The sequence below is a fragment of the Podarcis tiliguerta genome (genome assembly GCF_965153285.1).
Source record: "Podarcis tiliguerta genome assembly, chromosome: 6".
In the NCBI taxonomy this organism is placed as follows: Eukaryota; Metazoa; Chordata; class Lepidosauria; order Squamata; family Lacertidae; genus Podarcis; species Podarcis tiliguerta.
Window position 1 is genome coordinate 49,593,069 of NC_139539.1, and position 22,789 is coordinate 49,615,857.

Below are 22,789 nucleotides of genomic sequence, written 5' to 3' on the forward strand. Positions count from 1 at the left end.
AACCCAGCAAAGGTCCAGAGAAGACCACGAGGCTTACATTCTCATTACCAACTCCTCCTTTAACTGGTCACCTTCTGGGTTATGATTCATAGTCGGGTCTTCTTCCTTCTCCCACATACAATCTTGCACTCAGATGAGTTCACTGCTGATGAAACCTTCAGGAAGCCAGACACACATATACCAACTCTAGGATTCCTATTGGGTTCATGCCACCTTTATTTTTAAGGGCTGGGTGACAAGGGGGAAGAATCAGGATCAAGGCTAGACTGGGCTGTGGTCTGACAAAACATCCATGAGCTGAGGCACTTTCGGCTGCTTTGGGACTTTTGTGGGTTCCTCCAGAGCCTCAATTGTATTGGGGTTCTCCGCAGGGTCCTATACCTCTTCCTCAGAGGATGTCTTTCTGAGATCTGGGTGAAGTGGGATCCTGACAATAGGTGAGGTCAAGAGATGATAACATGCTGCAAGCACGGAGCAAGAAACTTACAATGCACAGAGGAAATTGAAATGCTGCTAATTAAGGAAGCAGAATATAAACTTGAGAGACTTCATATTTTTTCTAGTCTGGTATGGATACCAAAGGCCAAGAGACACACACCTTTGCCAGTTAAGAAAAGCAGCTATTTAAACACAGAGAGAGAGAGTAGGAGAGAGAAAGAAGGGGGGGGTGGATCCTTTCACCATAGCAAGTCCAGGAGAGAGTCTAGGATAACCTGACAGGGAACAGGCACATCAATCAGGCAAAAGCAAGGTAGAGTAAGACTAAGGAACCCAAAAGAGCTAGCAAGAAGGTTCAAGGGATGGCAAGGAAGCTCTAAGCAGGAAGGTTGACCAGCAGCCTCTACCTTTTTCCTTTTAGTTGGTGTTGGCCTCTGGTAAATGTTTCCAAGATCTGAGCAGCAGGAAGCTATTTCCAAGAATTTGGGAATTCAATATTTGATGCAAGTATAGAACATCCAGTAAAAAGCAAACTTCAAACAATGAGACATAAGAATATAAAACTGAATCAAGACAGAATCAAAGGTGTCATACAACACTAAGCAGGACCAGGAAAATAATTAGAGAGTGGCATGGGACAATGACAAAAGGTGCTAAAAATAAGGAGCCACAGTTGTGGTAGGTAGATGCTCATTATGTGCTTGCAGAGACAATGTAGCATGACAGATCGAGAAACTAGCTTAAAGATGCAACAATATGTAAGGATTCAGAGCACTTGGAGAGCCTCCAATTCACAAGTGTGAACAGAGAGAGCAAAGGTGCATTAGCGGAAGGCATTAAGAGGAAACAGGAGTGAGAGGAGACCAATGGCATGGCCTTGTCATGCCAAGTTCCAAACAGAATCCAGCACAGCTGGTAACAAGCTACGGACGTCTTCCCTGCAGCCTGGGGAAGCGGGCAAATGGGCCTGCGGCCAATCTGCTCCCTGTAACTAGAGCGAGCCAGTGTCTGTGTGTGTGCATTCATGTTCCGCTTGAGCTGAAGCTCGGTGTTAAATTCAATGCCTTGAGTATTGATTTCCTCGCACATGCAGAACTTTGTTAAAGGGTTTGTTGTGAACTGAGATCAAAGGGAGGTTAACTCACTTCTCATAAGTGATAAAACAGACCTCAAGAAAAATTCTGCCACCCGGTCAATCCTCAGAGGACAGCAAGCAAGAGCTGTTAGTTACTCTTGTGTTGCCATTGTAAGGCTGCAAGCCATGAAGCTTCTGAATAAAGCTGGGATAAAAAAGAGCCCAACTCCTCACAGTGCTCTATATATCATCATGTGGAAATTCCAAAACCATCCTCACCATTTCATCTCTAATGTCTCATTCCCAAAGTGAGAGGAAAGGAGTTCATCAACTTATATCTAGGAGCTAGTAAAGGAGATGCTCTGTCCTTGTCAGTGGTGGCTTTTTAATGAAGGGTGCCTCTAATCATTGGAAATTTATATTAAGACCGGAATACATGTCTTGTATAGCCCCTAGTACTGGCCAAAGTCAACGTCATATTACTAGGATAAATGCATCAGTCCAACCGAGTAAGTCTGCTTGGCTTTAGTTTCCTTCTTAAATATCTTTAGACAAATGAACCACATTCTATTTCTATAATTTATATAATATCATTAGTGTACACAGCACTTTTATACTGTTGCCTAATCTAAAACGTCAGTTGCCAACACCTTCGCATTGTATAGGGCAGCTTGGATCTTTTAAACAATCCAAAGCATGTTTTCAACTCTCTCTATCACAGCTCTGCAAAAGAAGCAGCCTTGCTGGGGCAGCAAAAATACATAATCGGATAGAACAGCACTCCAGCAGAGGAGATGGGGAGAACAAGCCTCGTAAGTAATAAAAAGGGGGGAAATAATAATGTAGGGAGATGAGCAAAGTGGAGTGAGGAACCTTGCTGGTCTTTTGTCTCTTTTATTTTTCAGCTAGATAAGCACCCTCACGCAATAGTCACACGGTATGGAAGAAGAACCAAGTTCACCAAATGGCATGGCAGAACTGACCTACTGACATGGATACTGGTGGCTGCCAGAATGTCAACTGCCTCAAAATGGAAAACCTTAAGGGACTTGCAACTCTTGCTGTGGTATAAAAATAAGTGGATTTTAGTACTAGCTGAAAAAAGAATGCATGAATTAAGTGTCGATAAAGGCTTGGAAAAAGGCTGAGGTAAAACCTCAGCGCCTAGGACTTGCCGACCATCAGGTCGGCGGTTTGAATCCCCGCGGCGGGGTGCGCTCCTGCTGCTCGGTCCCTGCTCCTGCCAACCTAGCAGTTCGAAAGCACCCCCGGGTGCAAGTAGATAAATAGGGACCGCTTACTAGCGGGAAGGTAAACGGCGTTTCCGTGTGCTGCGCTGGCTCGCCAGATGCAGCTTGTCACGCTGGCCACGTGACCCAGAAGTGTCTTCGGACAGCGCTGGCCCCCGGCCTCTTAAGCAAGATGGGCGCGCAATCCCAGAGTCGGACACGACTGGCCCGTACGGGCAGGGGTACCTTTACCTTTCCTTTAAAGGTTTGGAAGATCCCAAAAATTTCTGTGCTGTTTAGTGGGATTTTATCATACATACACACACACACACACACACGTGTGTGTGTGTGTGTGTGTGTGTGTGTATGAGAATGACAAATACAGACGTAAAGGACTCCCTCCCAACAGTACAACATGAAATCTGGCTTTCCTAATGGTCTTAAGTATTCCAGATATAGTGTGCTGGTTTTTTGTATTTGTACTTCTATTATTTTTATTCCATTTCTTTGTTTGACTTACTTCAAGAAAAATTATTTTAAAAACCAATCAAATCTTAAGCAATATTCAATAGGTGCTGGGAACACTTGTATGATCACATTTGATACAGGAATTGCAATAGAAAGATTTGCTTTAGTTTAAGAGTAGTGGGAGCCTTATTTTCATGTGTACAAAAATGAAAATCTAATACTGAAAAGAGTGAGGGAAGTCTGGATCCCACACTACAAATAGGTAACAATTGCATCTTTATTGCACACAATATGTATGTGCTCTCAAACCTGAGCCCTGCAGGTTTAAAATCTCAATTGCCCCACCTTGTGTTACCATCTAGCTTCTGCCTGGATACTTTATCTGAATCAAATGCCGGCAGTGTTTATAGAGCAATTGCTGTGTGTTCTCCACTTGCACAGTGATGAAGATTTCACTTAAACTCTCAACATCTGCACATTTCAACTAAATTAGGCCATTCGCTATAAAAGAACACAATGACAGTAATGGAATAATAACAGCATTAATAAAACACAACAATCCTTGGATGAGGAGCAGATGCATTCACAAGCTTCAGAGACAGAGGGAGGGAGGGAGAAAATGAGGCTGTTTAGAAAGTCATACAATGCATATTCAGGTCTTGGGCGGGGGGTGACCAACAACAAAGACAGGGTCAGGAGAAAATTGTATTTTAACCTTACAAGAAAGTCTTCCTGACTCCAGAAAGTTCTCTTCTCACCTGAGGAAAAGGTTTCCTTGGAAAAACGTAAGTTTCTAAAGGGCATCCAAGGAGCACAAACACACACACACACACACACACACAGAGAGAGAGAGAGAGGTGGGGGACCTGCAGCCCTGGAATCACATGCTGCCCTTAGTCTAACTTTAAAAGCCCTTTTCAAGCAATCAGTTTGAACCTCTGGCAAGAGGAGCTGCCAGACAAGGAACACAAGCAGCAAGGAGAGAGACAGAGATCAAAAGGGTGGCAGGAAGTGAATGTTAAGGGGTGGCCCTGCCCGCAATCACTACTAGTTTCTGGCATCATACCACCATGTGGCTCTTGAAATATCAATGTGGCTCTTGAAATATCACCTGTGAGGACATGTGGCCACCAATAGCAAAAAACAAAAAACAAAAAAAAACACCATTGTCCTCTCCTTATCTACATTAAAGGACTCCAAATTCTACTGTTGGGAAGCCTTGTGAGCCAAACAAAATATGCAAAAGGGCAATTTGTAGTAATCTACAGGCGGTAATAAAGTTCACTAGCTGGCAAGGGTTCTTGAACTGCACTGGGCAAACGTGTAAATGCCGAAAAGGTTTATTTAGGGGGGAAATAGAATACAAAATGAGGTGCACACCACACCAAAATTGCATGGAAACTGAGTTTGAATACCAACTCAGAGATAGAAAATATTATGTCAAGACAAAATTCTGAGTTAGCAGAGCTAAAACAGAGTGAGTAATCAATTGGCAGGTAAATATTTCCACTGTCAGAGAGCAAAGCAAGTCTCCCCTTCATAGCAATAAATATCCTCCAAAATGCTGTTTCCCAAGGAATAGATTAATACCTTTTATCAGAAGGGAAATCCCAGTTTCAGTTGTAACTAATGACCAGTGAGCCAGATGAGACCCAAACTGGAAAAGGTGACTCACATATTAAAACCTGATTCTCAATGTGGATGATGATGGTGATGTGGGCGTGTGGGTTGGAACTGGCAAGTAGATAGGAGGCCAGGTGCAGTAGCTTCTTCAAAGATCCCAGATGCTTCACTTGAAACATAGCCTCAATCTGCCACCTCCTCCTTACCAATGCCAATCAATATCTCACAATTTGAATGCCTCCTCCTTCTTTGTTCCACTCTGCCATATTTTGCAATTAGGTTGCAATATCTGACCTGTTGTTTTTTTCAGTGGAATGTTCCCCAAAATGACAGACAAGCCTAATTTGCCCAGTTCATTCAGTTAATTTGCTAAATTTGGGTTTGGCATTCCAATGAATGAAGGTCTGTACCCAGTTTCCAGAAGCTTCAACAAGTTACACAATGTTGCGTTCTGATCTCTATATTTGAAGTGGTCTCACACGTTCACTTCGCCAACTACTACTTGGCAAAGAAAGTGATTAAGGTTGTGATTTGCAGGTTATTTAAAGGAGTGGACACATGGAGGTTCGGTTATTTTAAATACTCACAGCTACCACTCTTCTCAGAAGTGAAAGGCTGAAACGTGCTTACTTTTATTCCCTTTTCTTTTATCAATGTGCTCCTTTAACTTTTATGTTCTGAATCATTCTGAAATTGCCTTTGGGTTGAACAATAACATGAAGGACATTTTGCCAGCTTCTTTGTGAATTATGAGCATGCCAAAAAACATCCCTCCAATTTGTGAACAGAGGAAATAATGGTCTCCCTCTTATCTGCCCCATCCTCTCACATAATAAAGCAGCAAAAATAAAACACGTAGAATTCTAACACTCAACATGAAGCTGCAATAATTAAACAAACATTGTAATACATGATAATTCAGCCCAGCCAGAAAATGCACCTATCATGCATGCAGGGGTATCATAGTCCTGTTTTTTTCATACCAAGTTATCTAGTCTGGCTCAGTATTTCTGCCAATATTACCAGAAGCAGTTAGCATTGCTCTAAGGGCAATTTTTGCAAGTGTGGGGGAGAGAATATTTCACCTGTTTAGTTGCAGCTCACCTAAATGCACAAGCTGAGCGCACTATCTCTACTCATAATTTCTTAACAGAGCTAAGAGAAATGGGGGAAATGAAAGAGACCAAAGAACCAGTTGCCCAGGACACAAACAAGGTTGCAAAAATCTTTGTTGACACTACAATTTCTTCTTCCTCTGCTGATTTTTAGCCATCTCTGCTTCTCCCCTGAGGTGCCTCAGGTGATTGAATGAAATACAACCCTCAGCTCCAATAAGCGTATTTCAATTACATCTGTCAACACATAACGACGTAATGATATATCATGTGATATTAAATCCATGGTAATCATATCAGTGATTTTTTTATAGTGTGCTAATCATGTTATTACATCTCAATAATTAACAACAGAAGATCTGGAAATCTCCGTTACTGTGCTCATTATGTCCTATGCTGCATACGAAAAGCCCATAGGATGCCAGGAGGGCAGAGACTGGACATCTTAGGCTCATGAGGCAACTGTCAGGCACTGAATGGGAAGAGCAAGAACACACCAAGTGTGAGATGATGGTGATTATTTTTGCCTCTTGTGTCTTCTAGAATGAAGACAGACAAGTCAATGATGAGGGAGAAAAGAGATGAGCAGCAATGCTACCACTGTGTGTTTCAGACTGAAATCATCGTTAGTGGCTAGCATGATTAAATCTTAGGTTTAGGTAAGGAAGAAGCACAGCAGATAGTGACCCTCTGTGATCCCCCAACCAGTACAGATCTGCTCAGCAGCCAGGATTCTCCTCCCTTACCTGCCTATGGTAAAACTAAAGATCAACCCGATTGGACTTTTATGTGATTAAAAGGGTGGGGAACGCAAGCGTCAAAATTAATTCAGATTACAGCATATCATACCCTCCAGAAGAGGGCAACCTACTGCCTTCCTCCAATGATCTTGTTGGAACTCGTCCTTAAACCGTGGATCAGTGCTTTATTTACATGGGAACTGTTTGCTCAGTGGGCCAATTGATCCATTCTGCAAGCAGGAAATCATAGTCTTGGAGAGCAAGCTGAGTGCCCAGGCTGCACACTCCTAAAGTCAAGATGGCTGTAAGATGTACAGAGAGAGATACAGAGATTATGTGGTTCCAAATCCAAAGTGGGGAGACTTGGGGAGAATAGTGTTATTTGGGAGGTGTATTCCTAGCTTGCCTGGAAGAGGGCAAGGTATTCAAAAGTTACCTGAGGGAGAGAAGGCTACTCTCTGGCTGCAATAGAGCTTTTACACTTATCCCATTTGCAGCCTGATCAATCTAGCAGTTTCCACTCATGAGCTGATCTGAGAGAGCCTCATTACCTGCCTTAAAGTTGCAGCCATGCACTTAGCTCTTAAAGATGGGATTTCAGGAATATCTGACTGATCATTTCTCTTCTCATTTATTTCTGCTGCCCTGAACCAATTCAACCTGTAAAGTCGAAAGAGGAAGAATAAGTTGGAACATATTTGCAGAGCTCTTGCCACACTCTGCTCTTGACTTCCTGCATCCTTTTGCAAATCACCCCTACTGGACGCCATGCAAGTGGGGAGCTATGCCTACCAATTGTGTCAAAAGGTAACAAGGAATAGAAGATGCCCCACTCCATTGCTGGCGAAGGGAACAGAACACTATCAGGGAAGCCCATTGAGTCGCAATACCTGAGAATCTCTCCCAAAGTATGAAGCTTGTCACACTGACAAGACTACTCTTGCCTCAGTGAGATAGAAACTGCTAGCCTTCTGTCTGGAAGCAGGGAAAAGCAGTGTCTCTCAACCACGGGAGGCTACAAACCAAATTTAAATAAAATAAAAAACAAGTTTTGTTTCTCAGGAACAGAATTATGGACCAGATTTTGGACTGTATAGTATGGTCATACCCAGTGCTTTTTCCCCCTTAAAAATGTTTAGGGGTACTCTCATTTTGACGCAAGAAAATCACCATTTTATAGTTCAAATTGGGAAAAATAAATACGGTAAATGGACAAAAGAACAAAGATTCACAAAATGTTTAGGGGTATACGTACCCCCAGGAAAAAAAGCATTGGTCATACCATTGGTCTTAAAATATCTGTACATTTCGTGTGTGTATCCAGGAAGCTGCTTTATCCTGAGGTCAGATCTAAGGCCAACCATAGTTATTTAGTGACCGATGTGGTACAACCCTCTTTTGGGCCTAAATCACTTCAGCTTTGATACAATAGGTTTCTTGTTTAAAGACCCGCATATATACACATCCAATACAAAGAGAACATTCCTTGTAAAAATCCTCCTCTCTGAGATTGTCAGACAAGACAATTAGCCATCTCTGAGGTGGAACCATTTTTGTGTAATGTGCACATAGGCAACTCACCATGCGAAAACCATGTGACAAGGGGCCTATGAAAGCCTTGCACTGTGTCAATCACAGTACATTTCATCTCATCAGCAGTTCCTCGCACTAGGAGAACAGAACCTGTAGATTACAAGTCAACAAACACAGTATCTCAGTCAACACTACAAGGATCCACTTTACTGACCGTTATTAGCACCACCTTGACATTGCCTGTGAAAAGGGTTCAGTGACAGGAACATACTCTGTTAGGGGACAGTCCACAGGAGCAGCTTCCCCTATATATGGGGGACTATGGCCTATCCTCGGAATGCAGCAAGAGTGGAATGCATTGTGAGCCAGGGTAGACATTAATAAAGCCATAGCCATTTCTGTGACCACAGCAGCACTTTACAAGAACTGATCCTGGTTGCCCTTGTGCAACAACCCAATTTCATAGAAACATTTCCCTTTGCAATCATGATTGAAGAGAACCTGCATCCGTACATAAGGGAGAAACAGCAACAGTAAGTAAAGAAGAAGAACGCAATCAGGAAATGCTTCATTACTTTGTACTTTCAGTTAAAACAGGCAAAAGGGAGACCATTCTGCTTACCCATACAAATCTTTTACATACAAGAAGTGCTGGAAAAAATATTCAAGTTGCATATGTCAATCCAGCTCCATACTTTTTTTCTTGGTCCCTGCCCTCTTTGCTTTTATTGAATGTCATCTGATGAAGAGTTGGAGAGGGGGCTCAAATGTGTGCACACTGTTTTGTAAGATATTCAGGTTGTTGTAACAAAGGTATTGCTCTAATAAAGATTTTGAATTTTCTCCTATAGGCCAAAACAGCTACCTTGCCTGTGGCACCTGCAACAGTGCCAGTTTCACAGATTGAATCCATCGATAGTCTAAAGCAATCCCACAAGTAAACTGGTTTCAAGGTGTTCAAGACTTTATAAACTATGAAATAACTTTGAGGGAACTCTTCCCACACTCCATCTCTTAAGACTCCAACCAGACGCAAATATGGATAACTTGGTTAACCATCTTGTTTTCCTCTTCTTTCCCCAACTCTCCCAAACTGAGTACCTTAGCATCTAACCCAGGACTGGAGAAACTATCGCCTTCTTGATATCATTGGACTACAACTCCCATCATTCCTGACCACTGGCAATGCTGGCGGATGCTGATGAGAGCTGGAGTCCAGCATCTGGAGGGCCATACGTTCTCTGCTCTTGATCTAGCCTAATGAAGGTTTCTGAAGAACTACAAAACATTGGCTGACCTACAAAACCTATTGACCTAATGTGTATTTTGGAACTTATTTCTAGGTAGAATTTGATGTGGACACCACACTTGCTACACTGCTAGAGCTTTTATTTAATTTTCAGTAAACGTTTGCCTCCTTGAAGTACAATCTTTTTAATAGTGGGCATGTCTCATTAACTCTGCCTTGAGAATCAGAAGCAGCAAATGCAGGATGGTGTGGTACTACTGGGAAGGGGAATGTCCATTATTTTGCTGTTAAAGGGAGACTTTCAGAGAAGATCCTGCAAGAAACCATTTTGTTTTCCCTAAGTTTGAAATCACTCATATCATCCCAATTCCACCCAACTCCACATGTGACCAACTAACAATAATGAAGTTGGTCAAGACTTGGAAACAACTTATATAAAGCTGAAACTCCTGTCCATCAATGTTTGACCCGACCTAAATGGAATTCAGATTATTATTTGAACCCAGTTCGTCAACCTGGTCAGTTTTCTTCTATCACTTGCAGGGGGAAAACCTTGGTAGGAAACTGTATGTACTCTAACCACATGCAAAACAGGGATGTACTAAATAGGCCCTTTGCTAATCTGGGGTGAAGCAAGTGGGGTTTAATTTTTTGCATAACTCACTGTCATATCCCTATGAATAGTGTGAGAAGAATATTTTTCTTCTTTAAAATTGCTTAATTTCTGAGATGGGTTACTGACCATTTGTTTTCTAGCTTATTTATGCATCCCTAAGGACTAGTGACATGAAAAGTAAAATAAAAGAGAGTCTGAATATTCTGAGTTTCTTCCATATAGCCATAGTCATACAGAACACACACAGCTTTGTCTATATGAGTCAGGCACATGGAGGGAAATGTTCCGGTGTGGGTCTTCAGCCAGCAGAACAGCATACAAATTTTAAATACTCCAGCTGTTCAAAGGATCAGCAGAAGGCCCCCTTATCACACTCATAATTTAGAATAGAAGCTCTTGTACATGATACAATCCCACACCACTGGAGAGTGTGTGAATACTGCAACCACGGGGGGTGGGCATTGTGGGGAAGGAGAGATTGACAATATAATGGAACACTCTCACCAGACCATTGCCCACACTCCCATCAGGGAAGCAATTAGGTGGTATATACCTAGGGAATCAGTCCCACACAGTTGCAGCGTTCACATCCACTTCCCAATGGCATGGGATAACACCATGATGCAACATGGATGAAGGGGGGAATACTTTATTAAATCAGCTATAGTGACATTGACACTTTAGATTCACAGTTAAACTAAAGAGAGAAAGACCTCATACTTTAAGCGTACTTCCAGACAGCACTGCTTTTCATGGGCAGTTGAGCATTGACTGTGTCACTACCACAGTGAATCTGCACAGCTTCAGTCGGGGGGGGGGGCAGAATAATACAGTCGTACCTTGGAAATCGAACCATTCCAGAAGTCTGTTTGACTTCCGAAGCGTTCGACTTCCAAAGCGTGGCTCCTGCAGCCAATCAGAAGCCGCGGAAGCTTCACTGGATGTTTAGCTTCCAAAAGAACGTTTGAAAACCAAAACACTCACTTCTGGTTTTCGATCGTTTGGGAGCCGAAATGTAGAAGTTACGACTGTACTGGCAAAAGCTGGAGGAAGAAGACTGATTTTCACATGTGTAAACCAACGTGAGTGTGCAATACTGAAAACTCACCACTAGGAGATAAGTATAAGTGGAGAAACTGCAGATGGAATGGAATCACAAACCAATAGCCACTGTTAGACTTGTGATTATCTTACTATCCAGCCCCACTTAGAAAGCACACCATATAACCAGTAGGAAATCAGCCAAACCACCATTGATGCACCATCCCAAGTTTAGCTCTGTCTCCTTCCTTGCTACCTCTCCCCAAACATTTAAACAAGGAACCCACGGCATGTCCAAAAGGTCCAAACCTTTCCAGATACATTCCAGTTTGAAAGCTGAAACACACCATCACAGTCACGCATTACTAACATGCCAACGCAGAGCTTTCTTTGGCTTTCCCCATTGCTCTGTGCCCAGAACACACATTCCAGCAATCTCTCCACTGCAGCTTGCATTGCTGGGGCAGCCATGACCACAGCCACAATCCCGGGAAGGATCCTACCTCTGCACAAGGCTGTCCAAGAACTTGACAGGGCTCTGTTTGAAAAAAGCTGTTGAAAGAAATGATCTCTTTAAGTGCAATGGGGAGATATTTGTCTCTGATTTACCCTTGGCTTTTTGCTCTGGTTCAGGTAGGAGCGGCGTGGGATGGCTGGCAGATCTGAGAGCATGGCACGCCCCAGCGGGCAAAGCGCGCAGTGCGGAGGAATGCGAGAGTCAGTTTGGAGTGCTCTCCATTTATCAAACTCATGCAGCCCGCCAGCAGAGCGAGTCTTTCTATCATTACACCTCTCAAAATCCGATTCATACCACTAATCCTGCCTTCATTCCCCCAGATTAATAACATCTCTTTCAACCTTCACAGTGTGATAAATAGACAAAGAGAGAACAAAAGGAGAAACAGAAGTGAGGGAGAGAGCCAGAGCAACTCCAGATAATAAAGAGAACCAAGAAAGGGGAAAGGAGAAAAAAAAAAAAGCGAAGAAAGAAAGAGAAAAGAAAAGAAAAGATATCTGACCTGACTCTGCCATCTACCTTAACAGAACCTCAACGAGAGCCGGCTCAGCAGAGCTTTAGAGAATGTAAAACATTGCTCAAAAGAGAGAGGGCTCGTTAGCAGCAACTGCCAGCCGGGTGTTTGGCTGGAATCCTTTTCACTTCCAGCTTCGCTTTAGGTCGTAAGTGGTAATAAGTTTGTTGGTTTCTATTGCAGCTTCCCAATCTGCTCCCTTTAAGGGGAAATTTCCAGCGCATGCTCACTTTTTCTTTTGCACAACCAGCCAGCCGTCCGCAGCCTTGCGGTAGCCTAGCACAGGATGCCACAGGTCAGGATGAAGATGTGTTAGAAGCCCAGAACTTGAGGAAACTGATGTTTCAGGTGGTCTTTTTCTGGTAGCAAAGGACCAGATAAAAAGGGATGCCAAGCATCAGCATGGAGGGGCACCAGCAGAGGAGACAGTGCCTGCGTGAAGCCCAAGCAGCTGACGTCAGAATGATTACATCCCTCTAATGCACAAACACTGTTGTTGCTTGTCTCCTTCTGTCAGAATAGGGCACTCCAAGAGGACAGAATATTGAAGAGGCTATTCCAAGCAGCTAGGATTCATGAAAAATAGTGCCTTCATTTTGCAATGAGTATTAATAAATAAGAGAGCATCTAAGAAATACTAAAGGAATAAAGTCTGTGGGGCTCAGTGCAGGAAGTACAATATCCCAATGGTCTGGTATTGCTGGGCTACATGGCTCATGTTCAACTGCATTCACACAAGCCTTGCAATTAGTTACCCATGACAAGTGATTATCTATTGGATTTGATATTTATATACTTGGGTCTATTTGACCCAAAACCAACCCAATACCAACTGGTAAGCAAGTGACTAGCTTTGCCAATGAGAAACAAGAAAGAGGTGTCAGCACACTAGGGGGAACCCTGAGGTTTGCAAACAGAGGTGGCTTTAACACGAGGTTTAAAAACATACGGAAGGGGCCCCAAAAACAACCCAATGAGGACTGCTTTCTCTCTCACCTTCAGTTTCCCCTTGTTCAAATAAGGGAAATTGCAGGAAGGAAGAAAAGAAATAATATAATATATCCTAAAATTAATGTCAGGAAAAATTAAGGTTGTAATGTGTTATGCATAGTTAAGGTGTAGGCAAATAAGTCTTTCCACTGAAGGTTCAATTCCTTTCCTGTTCTCTCCCTGTTAATTAAGATCATTAAGGCATATATATCCTCTTGCTGCGATGGTGCCCAAACCACTTTCCCCTGGAAAAAAAGATGGAAACCATTGACATTGACTAGAGTAGTCTCTACGCAGTAAACTGTGATGTTATATGCCTACTCTAAAGCATCTGGAACTGGACACTGTTAGAAATAATATAGCTATAATACTGGGCTAGATGGGCCATTGGTTTGACCCCCAAAAGATTGTTCTTATATTATGCACTGCTCCACTGATGTTTTAATAGTCTTTCATATCTCATCCCATTAGCTATCCTGCCCCTGCTTAAATCCCTCAAAAAGCCTCATCTCGATCCTGTGCCTAACCTCCCTCTGTCTGCAAGGACCTTGGGTGTGCACTGCTTCATGCATCATGTGGTACAGAGCTAACACAGCAGGTGCCAAATCACATCTACCACAGGTGGATTTTAATGCCATGTTAAATGTTGAGGCAGGATACTGCCCCCTTTCAGATACTGCCGCTTCCATAAAATAAAAATAAAAAAATCCCCCACAGAAGGCTAGGGTGGCTTTTAAAAAACTATTCTATATTACTTCAAGCTTTGAAGTACAGAGAATAGCAACACTCACATGCGGGTTGATTTTTCTTTTTAAATGCTGCCTTTATCAGAATAAATCTTTTCCTCCTCTGTATCACTGGAGATAGATAATCAAGTCAAAAAAGAAAGTCTCTTCTAACAATAGATTTCTTTTTCTTTCTGAACTTCAAATGGGAAACTCTTATCTCCAGCCACAGTTGACCAAGAGAAGAAAAGAACAGAACACACAGGCACACTCACCAAACCTTCCATTTACTCCAAAGGCCATGCTAACTCCACATACCCGCACCACTTCCCCCTCTGCTTAACCGAGAGAGGCATTCAGAACATTTTATAGGATGTATTTACTCACTAGAAACACTCTTGAAACAGAATGCTCCTTTTTGCTCAGAAGATGAACTTTGGTCTCTAAAATGGTATCTTGCCAGGTAAGTGTAGCTGCTCTGAGCATGAGAGATTTTCAAAGACATCTTCCATACCCAATCCTCTCTGACCAGCACTGTGAGCTTCCCAAAGGTATCTGGGGATCCAGCTTTGGGAAATGTTCCCATTTTTTCCAGTTCTTCATTGCCAGGTATATCTGGGGGACTCCTTTTGTTCCCATACAAAACCATTTTGGCCTTTAACCCTTTGAATTATCACTGGAGGTTACAAATCTCCTTAGGAAAATCATGGGGGGTTTCATAAGGCACTGATTTGGAGAAACATAGGGGCGCGGGTGGCGCTGTGGGTAAAACCTCAGTGCCTAGGACTTGCTGATCGTATGGTTGCCGGTTCGAATCCTCGCGGCGGGGTGAGCTCCCGTCTTTCGGTCCCAGCTCCTTCCCACCTAGCAGTTCGAAAGCACTCCTAAGTGCAAGTAGATAAATAGGGACCGCTTTATAGCGGGAAGGTAAACGGCGTTTCCGTGTGCTGCGCTGGTGCTGGCTCGCTAGAGGCAGCTTCGTCACACTGGCCACGTGACCCGGAAGTGTCTTCGGACAGCGCTGGCTCCCGGCCTCTTGAGCGAGATGAGCGCGCAACCCCAGAGTCGGACACGACTGGCCCGTACGGGCAGGGGTACCTTTTAGGGCTAACCTACACTTAGCTTTTGCCCCGCTATTTTCAGGCACAGGCCCATGCTTAAAAACTGAGTCCGAGCCTTTGTTTGTTTCTGCCTGAAGCTTGTTTGTTTGTTTTTCTGTCTGTTTTTGCCTTGCTGTTTAGCACTCAATTGGAGCAAACCTCAATTCGAGTTTGAGCTTTAAAGAGCAGGTTTTCTGAGAGAAAGCTCCAGAACAAATGGGGGAGGGCGCCTCTCTCCGATAAAAAAAATATCAGATATAAGTAGTTTAAGCCAGTGAAAATATGACCATATACAGCTACTAGCCCAGAAAAAATACAATCCCAAAACAAAATACTACAATTTCCTTTGTAATTTGTTCAAAATATCAATTATTCTACTAATGTCTATGGAAACACCGCTGGCTTTCTCTGAGGAATCTGCATTAGAACAGTCTCAGAAGCCTCTCTCTCACATGGGATGATCTATCATACAAGGTACCCTCACTTCAAGCTGCCTGATGACTGATGTTCCACTAGCAGCGTGTTGGGATTGGCTGAGCACCCAGACAAATGCTCTATAATCCCTTTTTTCCTCTCCTCCTCTGCCAATGTCTCCCATGAGAGGTGTGATGATAGACGGTGACATAACTGACTGTTCCCAATCAAGGTAATGTAAGTAATGACAGCTGACGTGATTCCTGGAACGTGTTTCCAGCGGTCGGCCTATCTGCTTTGCCTACTATAGCAGAACATGGCAGCGCGTACGGAAAGGGGGGAAGCGGAGGAAGAACCTTAGCACAGGTCTTAAAAAAGTTAAAGAGTGCCTACTGGAAGCTCTAAACCGAAAAACTGCAGCAAAACCAGAAGTACCACAAAGGCCCCATTAACACATAATCTGCCCCAGGAAAGAACTCCAATAACCTAAACTCCTCTCATGCTTTGGTGGGAGTCCAAGAGGTGAAATTGTGTGACTAAGTGGTACCCACAGTCATGGTGACATGAACACCTGCTACTTGAAAACCTCCAAGCTCAGAATGGCTTCATATGTTACAGAAAAATGTGCCGGCAGGGAAGCAGAGATGTGGGGAATACGTGTCTGATTTCCACAGTTCATTCAGGCTCTGAAGCAGCAGTCCACAAATCTTGGCTGACATTATTAGTGACCATTCCCAGCCCTACGACTCCCCTGAGTTTTCTGCCATACACAAAAGGATCTATGGGTAAAGAGCAATGGACTTCTCCCTTTGCACCAAGCTGGGAGACACCCCAAAGCAGTAAGAATACCTTTGAACCCTGCAACCCAAATCCCAGCCCAGTACAGAGGACTGGAGGAAAGGGAGGGGTTAACGTCTCACTCCACAACAGGCAAAAAGCGCTTCCCCCAAAGGTGAGAGAGACTTCCCCATCCCACCCCATGGCATAAAGGAAGGTGACTGGGCTGCAATTCTAGTGGCTTTGGTTTGATAGGCAATGAGTCATGTGCAACTCTGGGGATGTCTGTTGAGTCTGCAAACCATAGAGGCGGCAGCAAAAGCTGGCTGCTGTAGCTAACTTGATCTTAAAATGACACAATTGCTGCTGCACCTTATCCTCGTATAGCTTGGGGCTAGTGAGCCTGTCAAAGCAACAGCAGGGAGGAGGAATGTGAATATTTTCAGACAACAAATGTCATGGACGGGTTGGACACAGAGGAATGGTGGGAGGAACCAGCCAGGGTACCACCAAGGGAAGGAGGAGGCTCAGAGTCCGGAGAGTGGTGGTGGGATGACAGTGAGTGATTGGAGGGAGAAGACTGGGAAGAAGAAGTGTCGGGAGCTGAAGGGGTAACAAGGCTTAGTGAGCTGGGAGAGTCTGTGGCAGAGGCAGAAGCTGAAGCAGGCAAGGGGAAAGAGGGAGGCCAAGAGGCAGAGATGAGTCAGGCTGGTGAAGAGTCATGAGTGTCTCCGCCTCCTGCTGCAACTATTTCCCCTCACCACTTGTCTTCCAGAACCAGGCATGAAAAGTGTTGAGGAGAGGTTGGCTGCACACAGGAGCAGTCTTTGATTGCTTGGGGAAAGCCCTGGAATGGAGTAGAATCATAGGCTGGGATGAGGTGAGGACTTACAGCCTTGGCAACTGATTTTCATGGAGTGAGACCACCATGAATGAGCTGATGTGCTCATTAGGCCTGACACTCAGCCAGATCTGTGAAATCGTGTTTCTGTTAATAAAGAGTTAACTCCAACTTTGAACTGTGTGATTATTGACCAGCACATTGCTATGACAACTAACAATGTAGGCCCAAATACCTGAAAGACTACCTCCTTCCCTACAGGCCCTCCTGGGTGTTAAGGTTGGGGGGGCGTGTCTCAGAAGTTCAAGTGGAGGTGCCCTGGGAGAGGGCATTTTTCATGGCATTCCCTCTCCACTATATTGCCTTTGACACCCACCATATATGTACATTGTTTAACTTATTTTAATATAGTATATTTATATTGTTATAATCTGCCCTGGACCCTTGTGGTAATGCTTGAGCAAGAAATCCAATAAAACTAACAACAACAAGTTAGCTTGCATAATTCACATGGCGACAATCCATGGAAACTATAATTCAACATAAATATATAGTCCACTCTTAGTTGCCTGTTAAATAACAAATGAAGTATGCAACCAATTGGTGTCTACCCACAAGAAAAGCCAACATAAATTATTGGGAGTTGTGAGCATTGTGTGTATACTGAATCTATACAAACACACAGCATAAAGAACCTGAATTTTGGAACACTGCTAATTTTAAGAGCAACACATTGGTAGCCATCATGGTTAAGAGAAAAAATGCAAAAATACTATCGCAAAAGGCTCTGAATGGTAAGAAGGCAAGGCTCCTGACATTTAAAACCTTGTTGTCTTTCCTCATATGTTCCTTGGACCAGGCTGTCCTACCACATAATTATCCCCAGCTTCACCTCATTTCTTACCCTCCACCACCACCAATTCCTTTCATACAGTTGGAATTTTGCAAAAACCAAAATCTTGCAATCAGTATGAAAATAAGTTTATTTCATACCAACTAGCACCGTTTAGTCACTGGGCAGAATTCAAATTTCTTAGGATGAAATGAAAGCATAATGTGTGCCCAGGAATATGGTCCAGTGGGGAAGAGGGATATCATATTTCTCACTTGGAGTTCAGCCAAGTCATTGGTCTGCCCAGTCTCTTCAAAAAAAGTCTAGCAAATATACCATGTGATTTAATATCTGCAGCGTTCCAAAGGAGAAGATAATGGGCTGGATTCAACTAAATAGTTACACTAGCTGGAGCCTGCACAATGGGGTTCCCCCTCTCCCCTCATAGCTCTTGGGGGTCAGGAGAACACCCAGAACAGTGCAAGCAAATAAGAAAGGCAAGTGAGTTTGCTTGCCTGATGAAACAGCAATGCTTGCACTGGCAGAGCAATCTCCTTAGCGCAACTTTCAAATCCACTAAAACTATAAAGCCCAAGTATAGGCATCAGAGGACTGGAGTTCTACTCCTAAATCTATCCTTAAACTTTCCGAGTCTCAGTGGAAAATATTTAATATCAGTTTTAGCTCCCTCCCTATAAAGTTTGTTTCTAATATTAACAAATGCAAAACACTTGGAACCCCCTGGATTGGGAAGGACTAGGGAAGCCAAAAGGTTATGTGGACTATTTAATTTCTTTCTGCCCTGGAAAGCTATGGAAATTTGTATGGGAACATAGTGAAAATATCAGTAAGTATTTGAAAGTAGGTAATACAGAATAATCTGAGCAGTGCTTAATTTAAAGACAAATAGGTAAGAGAAGTTCTATTAATAATAGAATCTCAGCAAATACAAGAGGGTTGGTCCAGTTAGTGCTGACCAAGGAGAACTAAACTTGCTCGCCCTCCTGGGCACATCCATGGAAGAACCCTTACAAAGTTGCAAGTTGCTCATCGTATCTCACCCAGAAAAAAAATTGCATGGAACGTGCCATCATTTACCTCTTGCGCTATTGCTCAGCAGAGCTAATAAATCTTGCATGAGCAGAGCAGATTGTAATTTTCTAATATGAAAAGGCATTTGGATTGAAAGAGGGAGGGAAAGATAAAAGTGATTGAATCCCAAGTAGCCCAGGGTCAGTGACAAGACACTCCCAAGAAGCATGGCTCCCTCTTCTCTCTCAAGCTTTTCATACATCCATTTCTCCCTACTCTCCACATGTTCTGTCTTAACTTCCCTTATTGACAGCACATTGCTTTAAATGGTTACACAAGTTATCATTTCCCCCTTCTGATCAATCTGAATTTTCAGGGCAATTACCCTCTTAATCAATTATTGCCACCCAAAGCCCCTCAGATTCTTCCTCAGCCAAGCAGTTACACCTCTCTGGTGCAGACAGTACACACAGAAGCAATGAAGCTGGGGGCAACGCCAGCACAGGCAAGTCCATCTTACGCAGACACACCTGCCTGCTGCGAGACTGGAAAAGTGTGAAGGCCACTTCAAGGAACACCTGATGAAAAGAAATGAGCATGTGTAGGTGGAAGGCCATTAGAGAAGGAAAGCAATATGTAAGGATCCACAAATAAAGGGGGGAACCAATCGCCTAGCTGGAGAGTAAACAAATTTATGCAGCCAGGCTGCCTGTAAGCCATGAAGAAGCTACATGATTAAGGACTGCTTAATCCCTAGAAAGGCAAATAAAGAGCCACAATATTTGACAAGGCCCAAAATCAGCAGTCCAACTGCTTCAGTACGTGTCCATTTCACAACAAAACCCATATTAACCACACCACTACTCAACTGACTTCTGGCAGCTTTGTTATGACACAATAAATGTGAGTTGAACTCAAGTCCAGGACAATGCTGCACAGACCCTCTCAACCCACATCCAAAATAAACCTAGTACAGTGGTACCTTGGGTTACATACGCTTCAGGTTACATACACTTCAGGTTACAGACTCCTCTAACCCAGAAATAGTACCTCGGGTTTAGAACTTTGCTTCAGGATGAGAACAGAAATCGTGCTCTGGCGGCACAGCAGCAGTGGGAGGCCCCATTAGCTAAAGTGGTGCTTCAGGTTAAGAACAGTTTCAGGTTAAGAACGGACCTCTGGAACAAATTAGGTTCTTAACCCGAGGTACCACTGTATGTCTTAAGAATCTGCAAATTTCGTACAAGAATCTGGTACATTTCCTGTTAATGGCAAAATTCCACTTTAGTAACTCTTAAAATATACAATTTGTTGGCTAGAATTGTTTGATTAAGCAATTGTTCTGGCTTAAATCACACTGATTGCAGAAAGCAACCTCTCTCAAAATGTGCTGTTGTTGTTTTTTTATCAAGGATACAGATTCCAACTACTCTTTCTGAATTTGTTGTGCTACATTCTTTTTCAACTAAAGCTCAGAAAGATTAAGTTATGCCAGCAAGATTTTACTGAGTAAACACAATCCTGTTCCAATGTGGAATTTTTGGTCCTATAGAATCTAGAAAAGCAGAAGAAATCTTGTGGAATCTGCTTCAACTGCTCCTACTATCCCCAAGTTCACTTTAGAGGCAACACCATCAACATTTTGAGAAGGACAGTCGGTGTTCTATAATGCTAGTGCTAATAGTGCTAACAGATTTTTTCCAGGTGCTGCAAGGTCTTTGCCAATCTGACCCACAAGATAACATGATAGATCCCTGGAAGCCAGCTGTGACATGCGTACCACGCGTTTTGAAGTTAAAAATGCTTGTATGCATTTCAACCTGATCTCTGCTTTATGTGCAAGTCCATGAGTGAATACACCCAGAGCACCATCTAGTCTTGTTTTCAGTTGTGGAGGATCAATGTTGTTGACAAGGTGCTTGGAGAACTGCAATTAACCTGTTTGCTTGCCCCTTGCCCCTCCGAGATTTTAACATCAAATGGTAGAGGATTGGCCAGCTGAATCCAGGAAGTTATAAGTGTCTCGGCCGCATTAAAAGAGAGGGTCATAAGGCCACTCTTGAAAAAATCCCCTCTAGGCCTCTCAGTATGATTTCAGTTATAAGTTAATCATAAATATTCCCTTTTGGGACAAGGTACTCAAACAGACAATAACATAAGAAGAGTCCTCCTGGTTTCAAGAAGCTCATCTTCTCCAGTATCCTGCTCTGACAGTGGCCAACCAGATGCCTATGGGAAGCCTCCAAGAAGATCCTGAGTGAAACAGCAGAACATAGCCAGCATGGGTAATAGTGAGTGACAGTCTCAGTGGATCTGATTTGATTTAACATTATAGTATGTTTTCACCAAAACAAATACTGAATTCAAAGCGGCTCACAATATTCACAGTAGCATCAAAACAAACACATTGCAATCACTCTATCAAACACAATACCATATAAATAAAACAAGCAGCAGCAACAAATTCACCAAAACAATTTATACAATTCAGTAACTCCAGACAGTTTTGGATGACAATGATTCCAGCCCACTTTTGGCATTTAAAAGTGAAGCTCACCTTCATGTGCCTCCTTTACAAGAAGAGAGAAGAGCTTTTTTTAGCACTACAGCCCACGTAATATTCTACCTGGAGCCAACATTTACATTTTTTGGCACCAGGCAAAAATGTTTTTGCTGAATCATGCATTTTTAACTGCTGGAAATGAATTTTGTAAATTTTATTCATTGTTTTATTATTGTATTTTGCTATGAGTATTGATTGTGCAGTGCCCTGAAATCCAAAAGGGTGAAGAGGAGAATAAAAATGCTTTAAATAAACAACCCTCCTGGTACTTTTTGTAGCTTTCAGCACTATCAGCCACGATATCCTTCTTGCTTGGCTACATGAGATGTGCACTGGGGACTCTGGGCCGCAGTGGTTCCATCCATACCTAGGTGGCCATTTCCAGAAAGTGATATTGAGGGACTACTACTCTGCCCCATGGCATTTACGGCAGGGTTCCACTCCTATTGGAAACTACTGAGCAAGTTCATCTGGGGATTTGGGGGTGTAATGTCATTAATATGCTGAGGCTCAAAAGTGGCCTATATCTGCCTAAAAATAAATGCATATATAAACGTATGACATTCAGAAGTAGCTGGATGCAGAATTCCCTACATGCCATTCAAAGTTGCTGATAAACTAACAAAGTGCCAAGGTTTTTACTTAAGTTCTTCATAACTGAACAGTTCACTTTCCATTCTATGGGTTACACAGGAAATCCATGCTCAATCCTCCTTCCCACCACCCATTCTTTATGGGTCCTGCTTCTCCAGATGCACTTTGAAATATAAATCTTGCCCTTCTTCACAGAGAAAAATACCTAGGATCCCTGGCATCTTCATTTTAGAGGTTTTTGGTAGCAGGTGTCCACCTGAAGACCCACTATCACTGGGCCAGATAGTCCAAGTGTCTTCACTCCAATTATAAAGACAACTTTGGAAAATTTCAGATTAGTGCTTGAAGGGTAAACAAGCATGTAAGACATAAACATTAAGACAGCCATCCTGAAGTAGCAGTATTCTCAAATGGCAAATATATTTCACCCTTAATTTAGGTAACTTTGAGGATGATGCTCCTGCAGAAGGAGCACTGGCTTCACCCATCAGGCTGGCAGCCAAAAGGTGCCTGCAGAGACAGGAGAGCCTGGAAGGGCCAGCATGTCAGCAGGCCAGTCGCCGGCAAAATGCCTGACTGATGGCCCTGCGCTTCACTAGCTATTTTACATGGAGCATGGCTGATCAAAGCTATCCCCACTGTGTACTATGGAGCAATAAAAATAAAAAAACCCACAGGAAGAATTCCTTAGGCAGGTAATGGGCACTTTATTCCTTTTTATGGCACTAAACATAGGCAGCTGGCATAATTACACTACAATAAA

The 22,789-nt window shown here is 43.0% G+C and overlaps 1 protein-coding gene and 1 long non-coding RNA gene across 3 annotated transcripts in view; both read right to left on the reverse strand.

The window, feature by feature from the left end:
• LOC310679480 overlaps positions 1 to 8,531 on the reverse strand; it is a 29,418-nt gene extending 20,887 nt beyond the window's left edge. Inside the window, exons 1-2 of the long non-coding RNA XR_014512287.1 lie at positions 8,270 to 8,531; positions 7,240 to 7,348 (exon numbers count right to left, since the gene is read on the reverse strand). This is a non-coding gene — a long non-coding RNA (uncharacterized lncRNA). The remainder of the gene's footprint in view (positions 1 to 7,239; positions 7,349 to 8,269) is intronic.
• ERI3 (ERI1 exoribonuclease family member 3) overlaps positions 1 to 22,789 on the reverse strand; it is a 200,324-nt gene that overhangs the window by 86,404 nt on the left and 91,131 nt on the right. The window lies entirely within an intron of this gene.